This window comes from Mustela nivalis (genome assembly GCF_964662115.1).
Source record: "Mustela nivalis genome assembly, chromosome: 1".
Lineage (NCBI taxonomy): Eukaryota > Metazoa > Chordata > Mammalia > Carnivora > Mustelidae > Mustela > Mustela nivalis.
In genome coordinates this window covers 128,431,374-128,447,591 of record NC_139020.1, presented here as the reverse complement: position 1 = coordinate 128,447,591, position 16,218 = coordinate 128,431,374, and the positions used below count along the sequence as shown (strand labels likewise).

Sequence of the window (16,218 nt, the reverse complement as noted above, 5' to 3'; positions counted from 1 at the left end):
CCCCACTCGTGCTTTCTCTTGCTATCTCTGTCTCTCTCTCTCTTTCAAAAAAAAAAAAAAAAAAAAAAAAAAAAAAAGACCTTGTGGTCAGGGGGTCTTCCCTGAAGTGGGAAGGCATTATTTCAAGTATCAGCCATGGAAAAAGAGTCAGATCGTTAGAGCAGTCAAAGAAAGAAAATTCTGTACCTGTCTCTTGGAATCACCCTCTTAGGTCTGCACCATGCTGGCAAATACCCAGCATAGGCATTATCACCCATCCCTCCCATAGTCCCTGCCCATGCTCTTATCCCCATCCATTGCAGATATCACCAGTCATTATACTTTCCTCATGACATTGGGATAAAATCTTGGAACCCCCTCAATCCGGCATCCTAGATGGTCACTGTCCATAGAGCAGAGGTGCAATATAGTCAAGATTCAAACCTATTTCCTATTGTTTTCAAGTCTGATGTGCAGGATGCACATATATCTAGTACATACTGATGGGTGAATGCTAGAAGGGAAACAACTACCGGCAGATCATCACCTTATCCATTGGAGTAGGACTCTGAGCCCTGGAGAATGAGTCATTATCTTGTAAACCAGATAATTTCCATGTAATAGTACGTCTTGGGTTTATTTTCTTTGTTTTCAACTTCCTTTCAGTGACAGTTGATTTGAATGGTGTGGCCTTGTCATAGCTGGGCCACCACCTCACCAAAAGAGAACCATGTGTCCATGATAGGGTCAGAGTTAAATCAGAAGCTGGGTTATCTGGAGGCCAGAGCACATCTGAGACTACTAATCAGTGAATGCTCGTAGGAAGTGTGGGTTTTTAATTCAGCTGCTTTTCCTTAGCCTGAGATTCTCCCTCCTACTGACAGCCTTAGTGATTCTGAGTGTTATTTTATTAAAAAAAGGTATCTTTATTTAAAAAAAGGTATCTTTTTTTTTTTTGCCACCTTGAAAAGACTATCAGGATCTCACAATGAGATCACAAGAAATTACTTCATTCACAGAAATTATCATTCTCTCTCTCTTCTTCCCACCTATCCTTTTTAGAAAGCCATGTGTTTCCCATGATAAGTCTTTCTAGTTTTGTATGTCTCTAAAGCCACATGATCAGGTAGCAAATATCAAAGTCTCCTGATGACTGAAGAGCCCAATACCCTATGGTTAAAATGATGAGGTTGATGATGATTTCCCCAACATGAGTTTCTAAGAGAGCTACAGGAACCTTGCCTTCTTCTCATTCTGTCCTTACTTAGAAGCTTAGCTTTTAAGAGACTCTCTGGAGCTTTGATCTATGAAAAGGTGAACAAATAAGCAAACATGGACCTACTAATATATTGTTATTCAAATTTGCAAACAATCACCTTGGCAAGCAGGTATGTGCTTTATAGACCTAAATATTGCTTTGACATGTGAGTCAAAGAGAATTTGAAAGCAATAGACAGCTGCTCTTAAAGAACTCAGCTTGGCATGTAATCTAGTTCGATTGAAAGATTTGGCTACATAATCACTGCTAAACAGACCACTGCTCTCCTCTGTGTCTCTCTGGTCATGTACGAATCATTCATTTGGCAAGTTCTTTTGCAATTTTACTAACTAATGGCATCCAATTGGTCCTTCTGGCCCTGAGTCAGGATTCTACAACTTTTTTTTTTTTTTTCAAAGCCCATCTAAAAGCAAGGGGAAAATAAGGCACAATATTCAAGATTTATTTTTAAACTTAATGAAGAGTTCTGTGGATTGGCATTTGACCTGGTAGTTGGCCTAACACTTGTTTAGATTTCTTTCCAGTCCAGTATAGAGAAACATGAACATACTTTTTTTCAAATGAGTTGCCATTAGGATTGTATTGGTTTTATATCCTAGGTTGGTGGGTAAGGATGGATCAAAGGGCAGAGGAAGAAAATACAGATAGAAACTTGCTATGAAATTATAGATTCCATTCTGTACATATCTATTGTTTCATTCATAATCTTATTCATTCAACCCAATAGCATGCCTCCAACATGTACTCTGTAGGCTGCCAGGAAACATGCCGTACACAATGTGAGTTTAAAACATGGGCCACTGCCCTCCAGGAGCTTGCCATCTAGTAGGGAAGATCCACATACACTGAAAGTAACCTAAAACCAAAGTGAAGTTGGGTGATGATTTCTTGATAACTATAAGAAAGGTCTGAGTAAAAGCAAAGGAGAAGAGCGATCTGTTGTGTGCTCTCCTGGCACATGAGAACAAGGATGAGGTCTTATTTGCCTTTGTAACTTGTTCCAGGAAAAAATTAAGTGCTAGATAAATACCTGATGAAAGTAACTAAGAGGGAATATGGAATTTGGAAGGAAATAATGGAGTTTGGGTTGACAGAAAGGAAGTAGGAGGAAATTCCATGCAGGAAATTGAAGGAGCTTAGAAACAGCAGGCAGCAGCAGCCTGCTGAAACAGAAGGGAACAGAGAATAGTTACACAGGTCCAGTGTCCACTGATGGCATTCATCCTTACTTTGGGCTTCCTCTCAGATTTAACCCCCACTTAGAAGTAACGAGGAATATAATACAGCCTCTTGTTCCTAACCAAGTCATGGGGATACAGCATTATTCTCATGGGAAATGGAGTTCCTGGGGTTTCTGAAGCTCAAAGAAGTACTTTAGTTGGCACAAGAAGCTCCCAGAAGTCTTGTTAAAACACAGATTTCTGGGCGTCATCTGCAAAGTTCCTGATTCAGTGGATTTGGGGGTAAGGCTTCAGGGTTTGTACTTGTAACTAATTCTCTGTCCATGGCAGTGTGCTAGTTCTGTGACCATAGTTTGAAAACCACTGTCTTAGATAAATATACAATTCCTTTTCCCTCATATTTACACCACTTCCCAAGATATGGAAAGAATAAAACTGTCATAAGATGGCTGTGATAAACAGAGCGCTTTTTTTTTTATGTTTTTAGTCCCTGTATCAAATTTTTTTTTTAATTTTTTATTTTATAAACATATATTTTTATCCCCAGGGGTACAGGTCTGTGAATCACCAGGTTTACACACTTCACAGCACTCACCAAAGCACATACACAGAGCTCTTTTAAAAATATTTGCTGGTGTGCCTGGGTGGCTCAGTTGTTAAGCGTCTGCCTTCAGCCCAGGTCCTGATCCCAGGGTCCTGGGATCCAGCCCTGCATCAGACTCCCTGCTCTGTGGGAAACCTGCTTCTCCTCCTCCCATGGCCCCTGCTTGTGTTCTCTCGCTCACTGTGTCTCTCTCTGTCAAATAAACAAGTAATATCTTTAGAAAAAGATATTTGCTGCAAGTGGCTGCTTCTAAGATGCTTGATATAAGATTTCTGGAATAAAACTGCATTAATTTCCAATTTAGAAATGATTATACTCTGGGAGTTCCTACTGTCAGTTGAATGTTTAGAACTCAGAACATTATTTTCCTACAACAAAGATGTAAATAGTTGAGATCTCCAGCTCATCACAAAAGCCCAGGTCACCTGGAATAAATCTAATGCAATCAGCTCTGCAACAGTTAATCACAGAAAATAACACCATGGCAATATTTCTAGTTAAACATAACACAATCTTGAACATGTGTGCTTCGTTTTGTTCAATTAGTGATCCTTAGAATTTACATGACCACTAAATTTTGATAAATTAAAGTTGTATTTTAGCACATTAAGAACCTCACTAATTGACTGATCCTTAATCAAAGAAGAGAGTGGTATAGAGTGAATTTTAGGGATTGGGAGGGAGACAAACCATAAGTGACTCTTAATCTCACAAAACAAACTGAGGGTTGCTGGGGGGAGGGGGTTTGGGAGAAGGGGGTGGGATTATGGACATTGGGGAGGGTATGTGCTTTGGTGAGTGCTGTGAAGTGTGTAAACCTGGTGATTCACAGACCTGTACCCCTGGGGATAAAAATATATGTTTATAAAAAATAAAAAGTTAAAAAAAAATAATGAAATGGTACATAAAGGAATTCTCAAAATCTTTGCTTTTTAAATTGGATTTTTTTTAAATATATAAATCATAGTTACTTCTAGGAAAGAAAATTTGGTTTATATAGGCATCTCAGCCTCTGTTACAGCACTTTGAACCCTTTACTGAACAGGATAGCTTCAGAACATCTATTCCCATGTTCCTCTTCTGAGGTTTTGTCTTCATATAACTTGCCATAATGGTGCCTCATGCCCATCCTCCCCTGAAGTGGGCACCTTGTCTAAAGATGGCCAGTCTGTAGGTTGGTTAGGTCTCTATGGATGACCTGGTTTGGAGTTTTTGCTTATCACAGACAAAGGGACAAACTGAGAACTTGAGACAGAACTTGAGACAGAGGAAAAGAAAGAAGGAGTTGGTTTTGAGAATAGTAGCTGATGGGTAAAGGAAGAATAGCTGAGTTGCCATAATTGTAGTGCATAAGAATCAATATTTGTGAATCCTTACTGCTTTGGAGATGGATCAGATGACCCAGTCACTAGAACTGCTCTCAATTCTAAATGATTTATTGAGTATTGAGCTACCTAATAAGCTCTGTGAGAAGTGGCAGTTCAGCTATTCCTGGAATCCTGGGTCTGTAGCAAAATCATCATCATCATCATCATCATCTTCTTCTTCTTCTTCCCTTTTTAAGGTGAATTCTTACACAACTCACCCAAGCTAAAGGTCAACAAAATTTCTTTTAATAAAAATAGCCTAACCCACGTAACCGCCTATGGAAATCCTCTGGTGATGGATTTGGCACAGAGCTGATGCTTACTCTCCAATCTCGATTTTTGATCTCTGGGCTCAGGATTCCTATTTGCAGAATTGGGATAGTCTTTCTTTCCTTTCCCTCCTGATCACTCCCAACTGATGGATTAGTAAGTTAAAATCTTCACAGCTTTGAATTAATCAGAGTTGAAGGCACATAAAAATGCAAGGAATTAAGGAATGGACAATACATAAAAGAGAAAGGAAGAGTGAGAGTCAGGGAAATCAGTCTTTAGCACAAAGGAAGGTGCACAGCCTTTGATGAGCTACATCTATAAATAATTAGCTCTACCAATCTCTGTAAGGTTTTGGCCAATTGTTCCAGGTCCCCTGGAGATAATAAGGACACAGACATATTGCCAACAAGCTCAGCTGTAAGAGGACAGTGTGCTTCAGATACTCACCTTGCACTTCTGTGATGTAGATTTATAGGGTCAGAGCACTGTTTTGATGAGTGCTGGTATCATTAAATGGGAATTTACTCACCATGCCTTGCCTCTAGTTGGTCATAGAAATCTTAGTATCTTAGATTCACTGGCAATTTGGGGATCATTTCACTCTGACTCTCTAATTTTAAGGATAAGAAAACAGGCTGTAGGAGGATGAATGGCACAAAATTTACTTACGATAGTGTTGCTTTTAAAGCCTTGCTCTACTTGCTTTTAGCTCAGAGGCAGTAAAACTTTATCTTACCAACCTATTGAATCACTTATTTTGTGGGACTATTTATAATAGCCTCCCTGCTATCACATACAGAGTCTCATTTGAGCCTCTCAACAACCCTCTGAAATGGGCAGAGGTATCATTTTCATTTTACAGATGAAGAAGCTAAAACTCAGTGAGGCTAGACCTCTTTTTGGAAACCCAGATCCTCTGACTTCTAATACCTATGTCTTCTTCATAGATAATATACTTAACAACACAACTTGTAAACTAAAATTTGAAATAGAAATGCTGGTCTTTATTATAATCCTCACCTTCATCCTAATGCCACATTCCCTGGACAGTGTCTTCGTTGTATCTTTGGTTCTTTGTGCAACACTTTGCAATTACAGGAATTATCCACAAATTAAGCCAGAATCTCTACTGGATTGTAAGCAGGATCTCTTTAAACAGTGGTAACTTTATTTGATTCTTAACAAACCATTCTGAGCCTTTGCTTAATCACAGTGACCATCTTCTTCAAAGGCTTCTGTGAGACACCAACATTAACCTACTACCACTGAAGCCATTCATTCATTCACTCATTCACTATTTCCTGGGCAACTACTATGTATCAGACACTCTGTTAAAGATTAAAGATACAAAGATAAAAAGGCATGGTACCTGTTTTCCCAGAGGCTTATAATTTAGTGTGTGTAGGGAGTTGAGGTGTTAGGCAGAAGAGTAGTAAAGAGGAAAGACAGGCAAACGCACCAACAGTTATGACAGAATTGAGCACTTGCTATGATAAAGATGAGGACAGAATGCTGTGGAAACAGAGAAGGTTCTAAGTCAGAATGAGGAGTTAGAGAAGGCATTTTGGAAGGAAGGAAGGATGGGAGGAAGAAAGAAAGGGAGGGATGAGGAGAGAAAGAAGGAAAGAAAAGGAAAGAAAGGCATATTCATTTTTATAACATAAGAAAGATTGACAAGGGAAATCCACTGAACATTTTATGGAGCCATTGATTTCTGCCTACGACGTCTATAAGACTAGTCTTTCCTTGTAAGTGGTGACAAAACTCTGGCCAGCAGGGACCATTGACTAGGGTCCACTCATAACCTTAGCCTGCTGGGAAGGAAATTTGTCATGCTTCTTTTTCTTGTAGAATAAAAGTCAAGCTTTTCTTGGAGGCACTTCCTACGACTATGGTTGACACAGCTGTGAGAAAGATTAACAATCTTTGTGCAGCTGGGTAAAGAAAGTGGAACCTTTGTGGACATTTTCCTCATAAATGAAGGAGGCCCTATGGCAGGGAGAGCTCTGAACACCCATTTAATTAAACGATGAAGTTAATGACTGGGTGGGCAGGGGAGGGGAGGTCCTGGTAGAGAGATTAACCAAGTGTTGTTGGTTGTCATTCTATGACATTTGCAGAGTTAGTCAACATCCCCCAGCTGTGAAAACCAAAACACAGCAGGTACTGAAGGGAGAGGCATGAAATTCAAAGAAATAGGATAATTCACAATTACTGAACCCTGGGGCTCTGTATACAGTGAAATGCACACAAAATCCTATTCAATTCTCCAAACAACCTATGCACTCTTCATTGCACAGGTTCAGAGAAGCTAAGTATTTTGCACAAGTTCACCAGCTTGAAAAATATTCAAACAAAGGTGTGCTTGATTTCCAAGCCCAGCTTGTTTCATCATTTCATCATGTCAGTCTTGCCCATCCTTGTCTGAGAATAAAAATAACATCATGGTGGGACCGGGGGGCGGGGAGGGGGTGTTTGTTATACACGTAGATTCCAAGGCCTCTGCCAAGGCTTCAAATCAGAATTTCCAAGTGAGGTGCCAGGGAATCTGCATGTTTAATATGCATCTTAGGTGGTTGTTAGGATCAGATCATTTCAGGGGAATCTCTGCAGTGTATTGTGTTGCCTTGACAAGTGGCATGAGGTTGAAGGGGAAAGGGCAAGTGGAGAAAGATTAAGGAGGTAGTATTTACAGGACTTGACTGATTACAGGAAAGCAAAGTCTTCAATCCCAGAAGAATGTCCAACGTTCTGTGGGTTGTAAACTTCAGCCTCACAGTGCAATCCTCCTCCAAGTAGGGCAAAAGCAGCAAATGGCCATTCTACTATGTTCCCTTGGGTGTGAGCATCCAAGGAGAGATCCAGCCAGAGCTCCAGTGTGAGCTCTGGCCAGAGCATAGCAGCATGCAGGTGCACTGCTCTGGCTGCATAATGTGTTGAAGATGATTTCATAAAACTCATAGGTGAAAAGGAATATAAAAGGCTTTCTGGGAGAGCAGCCAACTATCTATCGTGTCCCTGTTTTCAGAACACAAAAATTACAGTAATTGGTTGATTTAAAAAATAATGATGATGCTATATTGCAATGAAATGATTTAAAGAGTTTCTTGGAGCAAGAAATTATGTTTGTAAGGAAGTGTGTAAAGGTTTTAAGTTGACAACATTGTGCTACTGTAAATCTTTTTTTTTTTTTTTTTAGCACAGTGGGTCATTTTTCTCCTGAGCCCCTTGTGTCCAGAGTTGCCTGCCACTTCTAGGCCACATAAATGCTATTTTTTGTTTGTTTGTTTTTGGCCTTCACTAAAGATACTACCTATGGTACCTATGGTAGGCAGAACAATCTTCTTCAAAGATGTCCACATCCTAATTCCTATAACCTGTGAGTATGTTACTTTACATGGCAATAAGGACTTTGCAGATATGGTTAGATCTTGAGATAGGAAGATTAACCTGGATTATCAGGTGGAGTTGATGTAATCACAAAGGTCTTTATAAGAGGGAGGCAGATGTCAAAGAAGGAGATATGATGAGAGAGGCAGAGGTCAGAGTGATAGAAAGCGGTCATAAGTTAAGGAATGCAGGCAGCCTCTAGAAGCTGGAAAAGGCAAGGAAATTGATTCTCCCCCTCAGACCTCCAGAAGGAATGCAGCTCTGCTTATATTTTATTTTAGACTTAAGAGATTCATTTTGGATTTCTGACCTCCAGAACTCTAAGATAAATGTGACATATTAAGCCATCAAGTTTGTGTTATTTCCATGTTGAGTAGGAAGGTTTTTGTGGCCAAGTGGGATCCTTAGGAAAAGCCAGCATAGGGGTCAAGTTAAGACCCAAGTTCAAAGTCTATGGTATTGACCCTGACTTAGAACTGTCAGGTGACAGAAAAAGCCTTAATTCCCTCCTATGACTATGAGATCCTTGTAATTGCCAGTGACAGTGCTCCATCTCAATGCCTTTGCTAGGGGCATCTGCTCTCACCTCTGGTGTTATCACCTCAGGTGTCCTGTTGGCCATTATCCTATAGAAACTGCAGCTCTCATGGCCAGCTTCAGAGAATCTTCCCCATTGACCCTTGTAGTCTATAAATCTCATTCTGAGGAAACTAGGATAATGTTTGCTAGAAATTTGACCATTAAATGACATGTGTCTGGGTGTCATATTTAAATGTGCTCTTTCCCCAGAGATAATCAACTGGCTTCCTAAGCCAAGCCCCATGCATTATGACTTTTTGTACCTCAGAGAAAGTTTCTTATTTGTAGGCATCAGCCCTAGGTCTGGTTGCTGTCTACTATCTGGTTTCACCCCTGTCAGGAACCTCTTGTAATTTCACTTTCTTACTCCCAAGTTTGGTCTCAGGGATTGCAGTTGATCTGCTCCTATGAAGGGAGTTTGACTTGCTATAATATAATAAGGAAGAGTGGCAGCTTGATTTTGCTCAGCTTGTCAATAAATTAGAGTAGCTGATCACCACCCATGGCCATAAGTTCACATCAATTCTTGTCCTAAAGCATGCCTCATTTAAAAGACTTGAAGGCCACCTCCTACTCCTTCAGACATGATATGAGAGATGATTCTTGAATATGCATCTTCAATAACTTGTTTGATATACAGGTGCCAAATTCCAGGAATATATATGGCAGCACCTGCCTATGGGAAAAGGAATGTGGTGTCCTGTACACACACATTAGGAAACAGTTCTATAACATAAGGAAAGGGGGCATAATTAGCAGGAAAAGTGGGCACTTGATAGGGCAGGTGAGAAATGACTATCTTGTGCACAATGGTGAGGTGGAGATTATCTGAAAGGCCACAGTGAAGTCAGTACGCCTCCACAGGGTTGCCGCTGTCCATGGTGCTGACAGTGCTGGTGATGGTCCTCCAACATAATCTCCCCACACTCAAGTTGGGGTTGATTCTGCATCACTATCTTGGCCTGTTACTTGGTGGCTACACCTAGGGGCACCTAGAGGAGATGAAAGTATGCTCAAATTCACAAGTATGCTTTAAGCCCAGACCACATACTACATAGAAGATAATAGGTACAAGGATAGAGGAAGGGCTGAGTAGTTAATGGAGACTAGGGAGTTAATACGATAATTCTGTCTACGGAGTTCCCATTTCTATATTTCTGCCACATCATCAACTCTATTTTTATTCAGCTTTCTGTATCACTAAACTCTACTGTAGTAATATAGTCAAACTAAAAAAAAAAAAAAAAAACCAAAAACCTTGAACTTTTATTTTTATGCATCAAGACAGATGGAGTGTGCTGAAATAAAGTCCATTATTGGGTAATGATTTTTATTCAGGTTATTAAAAGTTACAATGGCTCTTATGGAAAACCATTTTACAAACTGCCAAATTACTATCATCACCTAATCTGCATGTACAATTCTAGGCCATCACAGTTTCCTCCTGCTGGCCATGGGACTGTCAGCAGCTTCTGTCCTAGGAAAGTTGCCTAAATCACTCCTCTCAAGAACTGGCATTCTTGCCCAAACTTCACCTTCTTACTCCTAAAAGATGTGTTCCTTATTTCTTCTTGCAGTCCTCCCTCTTGGAATTGATTTCTGCCTTAATCGAAAGCTGTTACAAGCTGCTGAGTCTGGGCCCTTGTTACTCAAATTGTGGTGTGAATCAGTGTATCTATGGATCGACAGCATTGTGATCACTAGTATGTTAGAAATGCAAACCCTCAGCCCCCACCCGACACCTACTGAACCAAAACCTATGTTTAAGAAAGATCCTCTGGTGATTTATGTGCATATTAAAGCTTGAGAAGTGCTAGTTTAGGCTATCAGTTGGTTGAATTAGAAAGTCCAGTTTCTAGTATCCTAAATCTGTCTAACGGGCTTTCACATTCATTCAACAGTTAATGGGCATCTACTAGGTATTAGACAGTGCCCTCGGTTTTGTAGATAAAAGACAAAGAGGGTATAGCTCCTTTTCTTTCTATTTGTCATAACATTTGTTCACCACCTTTAGTTCTGGCAGGACTGCCCCTTTCTCACCATCCTCCCTAATTTGGGGTGTCTGCCTTTGCTCTATTCTGTGTCTTTCTGAATTTTTCATGTCAGTTTGTTGTCTTTTGTGTCATCATGATCCATCTGGAATTTCTCATTTTTTTCTTGAGACATCTTTCTGGCCATTACTTTCCATCTGGTTTATCAAGTTTTCAGAGACTCTCTGCCCCATGACCATGTCCCATTGTTACATCTGACTTTGAAGATAGCTCTCTCATTTTAACCATGGGATACAATCCTAGCTGCTGCTGAGACCTGGGCCCAAATTTCTGGGAATTGTTGCTGCCCCTAGACATTTCCAAGGTCACACCTTGGAGAGAAGTATTTTGCTCTTGCATAGGAAAATAAAAGGTCTCCCTTCCTCTAGAACTTCTTGTCTCTTCCTCAGTTTAAGTGTAATAGTAGAGTAAGGAGACAAAACTAGAATAACAAATGGGTATATTTTTTAGAAAGCCTATTAACTTTACATATTCTTTCCATTCTCCTTTATCACCGACAGAGCTTACTCTATTTTCAGTTCAACACAAAATCCAAGTAGATTCAATTAAGTTGAAAGATATAGACTGGAATGTAGAGCTCTTAATTTGGGGTAATTTTTAGAAGCTGGACATCATTTGTGCTTTCTTCTTTCTTCAATGGGATAATGTCTTGCCTTAGATTGGCCCTATTTAAAGAATATTCATCCCCCTACAGTCCTGTAACACTTTACTGGGTTCCTATTCTCCCACTTGATAACACAAAAACTCTTTGAGGTCAGAGAGTATATCATATCCTATTTTCAGGCAAGGACACTGGTTGACAGGTGAAGTGAATTCACCAAGGTGGTAAATCCTTGCCAGAACTGACTGAAACCCAAGGTTTCTCACCCAAAGCCAGGGTACTCTGTTTACAATGCCAAATACCCCTCTCATTTTTGTTGTCCAATAATCCAGAGGCCAAAAATGGACTATGCACAATCCCAGCTTTACATCTTGGGTCCAATAGATTTATGGCTTTCCAGAAATTAACAGCTTTTATTTATATCTTCTGGATAAAATCTGTATGGATAAGATGAAATGGGATATTTATCGTTATTTTTCTCTGTAATTTAAGTTTCAGTTTTGGGAAGACCTAACTCAATTTCTTCATTTCTGCCCCACCCCACGATGATCTGAATATCCCAGTTCTTACAGTTCTTACTCTTCAACTGAAGTGATGTCCCACAAATACTATTACTAAAATGTTGCTAGAGCTGAACTCCACGAATTCAAGCAGAAATGATTGGTCATTTGCAGATTTCCAGAGGTGATCCCGATAAAGATCACCTTTATAACCCAAGTATCTTAGAGAGTCTCTGATTGTACTCAGAAACCAGCCTTTCCAGTTTCATCACCATGGGGCACAGTCACTCTTCTTAGCCCCTTCTTAGTCACTTAAAGATGCTCATGACTGGAGCTGTCATTGGTGTCCAGAATGACAGCTGCACTGAGGAAAGTGGCCTTCAAAGTTCTCAAAGCCACAAGATACAGGGTCCAGAGCAGGAATAAGTTTTGAAGAAGTAAAGAGAAGAATTTTCTGCTCATGTCCTGCATTGTTACCTGAACCTCAAAGCTGCACTTGCACGCAGAAGCTCACAAAGATGTTCATGGAACAGTGTCTTTAGCTTCTCATCTCACCTATGCAACAGGGATCTAGCCCAGTTCAACAAGCCAGACCAAAGGAGATGCCATTCCATTCCTCTATGGCTTGCCACCTCTTTTCTGCCAGGACTCTGACCAATACACTAATTTCTTTCTCCCTGTACCCTACCAGGGTCTCATATGTATATTTCCTCTTCAATTCCTCTCTTCTTCCATTCAAACAAAAGTTGCATGTATTTAACCACCACTTCCTTGAAACATCTAAGAGGTCATAGGACCATTATTTTAAAAAACACTCAAACTGTATGGCCCTATTTGGCTTTCCCTCCCTTCTCTCTCTTTAAACATTTATTAAACTTCTACTACCCATCAGAAATTACATCACCATATTTTATTGGCTCTAAGTTATTACTGATTGAAGGAAGCATAATTATTTTAGGTTTTTATATGAAAATAAAAAAAATTCAAGATGAAGAGTTTAATAGGAGACCTCTGTATAGTGCTGGGACTCTCTAGGGTTACCCTTGAGGGTAAGAGCAAATGGGGGAAAAAAAAACCCATCATGCAGAAATGGACAGAAGTAACACTCACATATCTCAGTCTTGCCACTGGTTGAAAGGAAAACCTCTTCTGAGAAACTGAGCCAAAGTTAGTATTCACTCTGGTCTATAGTCTGAAATCATACTACCAGAACATCCAAAAAAGCCTTAAGCAAATAATTCAATTTAAGGGAGTCTCAAGTTGGTTGTTCTTCAGGTGAGTGGAAAAAACAAACATAAATCCTTTCTGGAAGAATTCAACTTGTGCCTGTGTTGTCCAATGTGGTAGCACTAGCCACATATGGCTATGTAAATTTAGAACCGTGAAAATTAAATAAAAAGAAGTTCACTTATTTGGTTGTACCAGCCACATTTCAAGTGCACAAGAGCCATGTGGCTGGACCATGCCTGTATTGGGCAGAACAGATACAGAACATTTCCATCATCATAAAGTATTCGTCTAAAGATTTTTTTTAAACTTTAATTCCATTTAATTAACATATACTCTATTATTAGTTTCAGAGGTAGCACTTAGTGATTCGTCAGCTGCATACAACTCCCAGTGCACATTACAAGTGTTCTCCTTAATGCCCATCACCCAGCTACCTCTTCTCCCCACCCATCTCCCCTCCAGCAATCTTCAGTTTGTTTTCTATAGTTAAGAGTCTTTTATGGTTTGTCTCCCTCTCTGTTTTCCTCTTATTTTATTTTTCCTTCCCTTCTCCTATGTTCATCTATTTTGTTTCTTAAATTCTACATATGAGTGAAACCACAGGGTATTTATCTTTCTCTAACTTATTTCACTTAACAAATATCCTCTAGTTCTATCCACACTGTTGCAAATGGTAAGATTTCATTTTTTTGATGGCTGTGTAATATTCTGTTGTATATACATAACACATCTTTATCCATTCATCTGTTGATGAACATGTGGGCTCTGATATTTTGACTATATAAGACATTGGAGATTGCTGCTATAAACATTGGGGTGCATGTGCCCCTTTGAATCACTATTTTGTATCATTAGGATAAATACTTAGTAATGCAATTGCTGGGTCATAGGGTGGCTTTATTTTTAACTTTTTAAAAAAATTTATTTATTTATTTGTGAGAGAGAGAGAGAGCATGAGCTGGGGGAGGGATGGAGGGAGAATTTGGCTTCCTGCTGAGCAGGGAGCCCAATGTGGGGCTTGATCTCAGGACCCTGAGCCAAAGGCAGATGCTTAACTAACTGAGCCACCCAGACACCCCTATTTTTAACTTTTTGAGGAACCTCCAAACTGTTTTCCAGACTGGCTGCACCAGTTTGCATTTCCACCAACAGTATAAGAGGGTTCCCCTTTCTCTGCATCCTTACCAACATCTGTTGTTTCCTGAGTTGTTAATTTTAGCTGTTCCAAACTGGACCACTGTCTTATACCATACAAAAAAATAAGCTCAGAATGGATGAAAGACTTAAATGTGAGATAGGAATTCATCAAAATCCTAGAGGAGAACACAGGAATCAACCTCTGTGACCTTGGCCACAAGCAACTTACTAGACATGTCTCCAAAGGGAAGGGAAACAAAAGCAAAAATGAACTACTGGGACTCCATCAAGATAAAAAGGTTTTGCACAGCAAAAGAAACAGTCAACAAAACTAAAAGGCAACCTCCTGAATGGGAGGAGATATTTGCAAATGTCTTATTAGGTAAAGGGCTAGTATCCAAAAATCTATAAGAACTTACCAAACTCACAAATAATCCAATCAAGAAATGGGCAGAAGAGGGACGCCTGGGTGGCTCAGTTGGTTAAGCAGCAGCTTTCGGCTCAGGTCATGATCCCAGCATCCTGGGATGGAGTCCCACATCGGGCTCCTTGCTCGGCAGGAAGCCTGCTTCTCCCTCTGCCTCTAGCCTGCCATTCTGTCTGCCTGTGCTCACTCTCTCTCTCTCTCTCTGACAAATATATAAAATCTTAAAAAAAAAAAAAAAGAAATGGGCAGAAGACATGATCAGACATTTCTCCAAAGAAGACATTCAGTGGCCAAGAGGCACAGGAAAAAATGCTCAACATCGGCCGGCGTCAGGGAAAGATGAAATAAAGTATTCTTTTAGGTAGCGCTGACCAATAGCTATAGCAACATGCCACTGACTGTATGATATGTGACCTGATCTCTGAGACATTAGAATTAAGCAAAATGCACTTCTTAGACTCACTGAAATCCAGGAGATACAGAGGTAGGGTAACAAATTAAACCCCTCTTTGAGGACTTGGCAGATGTGAGAATTGAGTTGCCTGAGAATCACTTGGGACTGAGTCAGGACATCTAGAAGTTCTATATCATGAAGAATTCCGCTTTGGCTTTCTGAACATTCAGAGCAATCAGGAGCCACGTGGACCAAGAGCTCACTCTGTGTGACTAACTGAGCAATTAGCACAAAATCTCATTACTTGGATGAACTTCTACGACCCCTAGTTCTACAGAAATTAGAATTGAATGCAGAATGACATGTTTTCAGATAGCTTTTTCCCACAATTTGGTTACCTTTGATCTTTTGAAATTAAATTCGTTTTTATAAAGTTACTATGCAATCATTAGGATAATATATAATCATTTTCCTGAGTCCCCAAAGAATATAGTATGAGTGGGAGATTCTAGAATAAAAGGTTTTAAAGAGTGAATTTCCACCTGTCTAGATTTCCAACCATCTCCATCCTTTGACATGTCTCTCTGAGGACTTTGGCTTTAACTGAGAGTTTGGAATATAACAATTTAATATGGGGAAAATATTCAGAACAATAATAAACCTAGCAAATGGAGCTACTGTTTTAGATTTGTACCATTCTAAAACTGTAGAAAAACTTAATATATAATGCAACCTAATATATTTAACTTCATGAGAAATTATGATTCTGTATATTTTCAAATTGTTACTATTTCTCTCCCAGTTCAGTCTATCACCTAATCAGAAAAACTTAAATTATTAACACATTTTTTTTTTCAGTTCATAATAAGGGATAACTGAGATATGGTACCCAACATGAAGTGTGTTTTAACAAGAGAGTCAATAGTTAAATAGTTAAATAGTACCTAGAGTATGATAAAGCACTGAAGCAGTAGTTTTGTGTTTGGGGGAGGGGTATAGGAGAAGAGAAGTCGGAAATGGATGGAACAGTCGTGAAGGAGACCTTACATTATATGAGTGCCTACTATATATCAGTTCTCTGCGAGGTGTTTTACACACATTATTTACATTATCTCATTCAACTCCATCAAGTAGATTATTATCTTCATCTTATGAGTGAAGAAACTAAACTCAGAGACACCGAGTGCCTTGCCGAAGACCACTCAGTGGCCTTTTGCCAACACCAC

At 39.6% G+C, this 16,218-nt stretch overlaps 1 protein-coding gene across 2 annotated transcripts in view; it reads right to left on the bottom strand.

Moving 5' to 3' along the window:
- CPNE4 (copine 4) overlaps positions 1-16,218 on the bottom strand; it is a 577,619-nt gene that overhangs the window by 64,797 nt on the left and 496,604 nt on the right. The window lies entirely within an intron of this gene.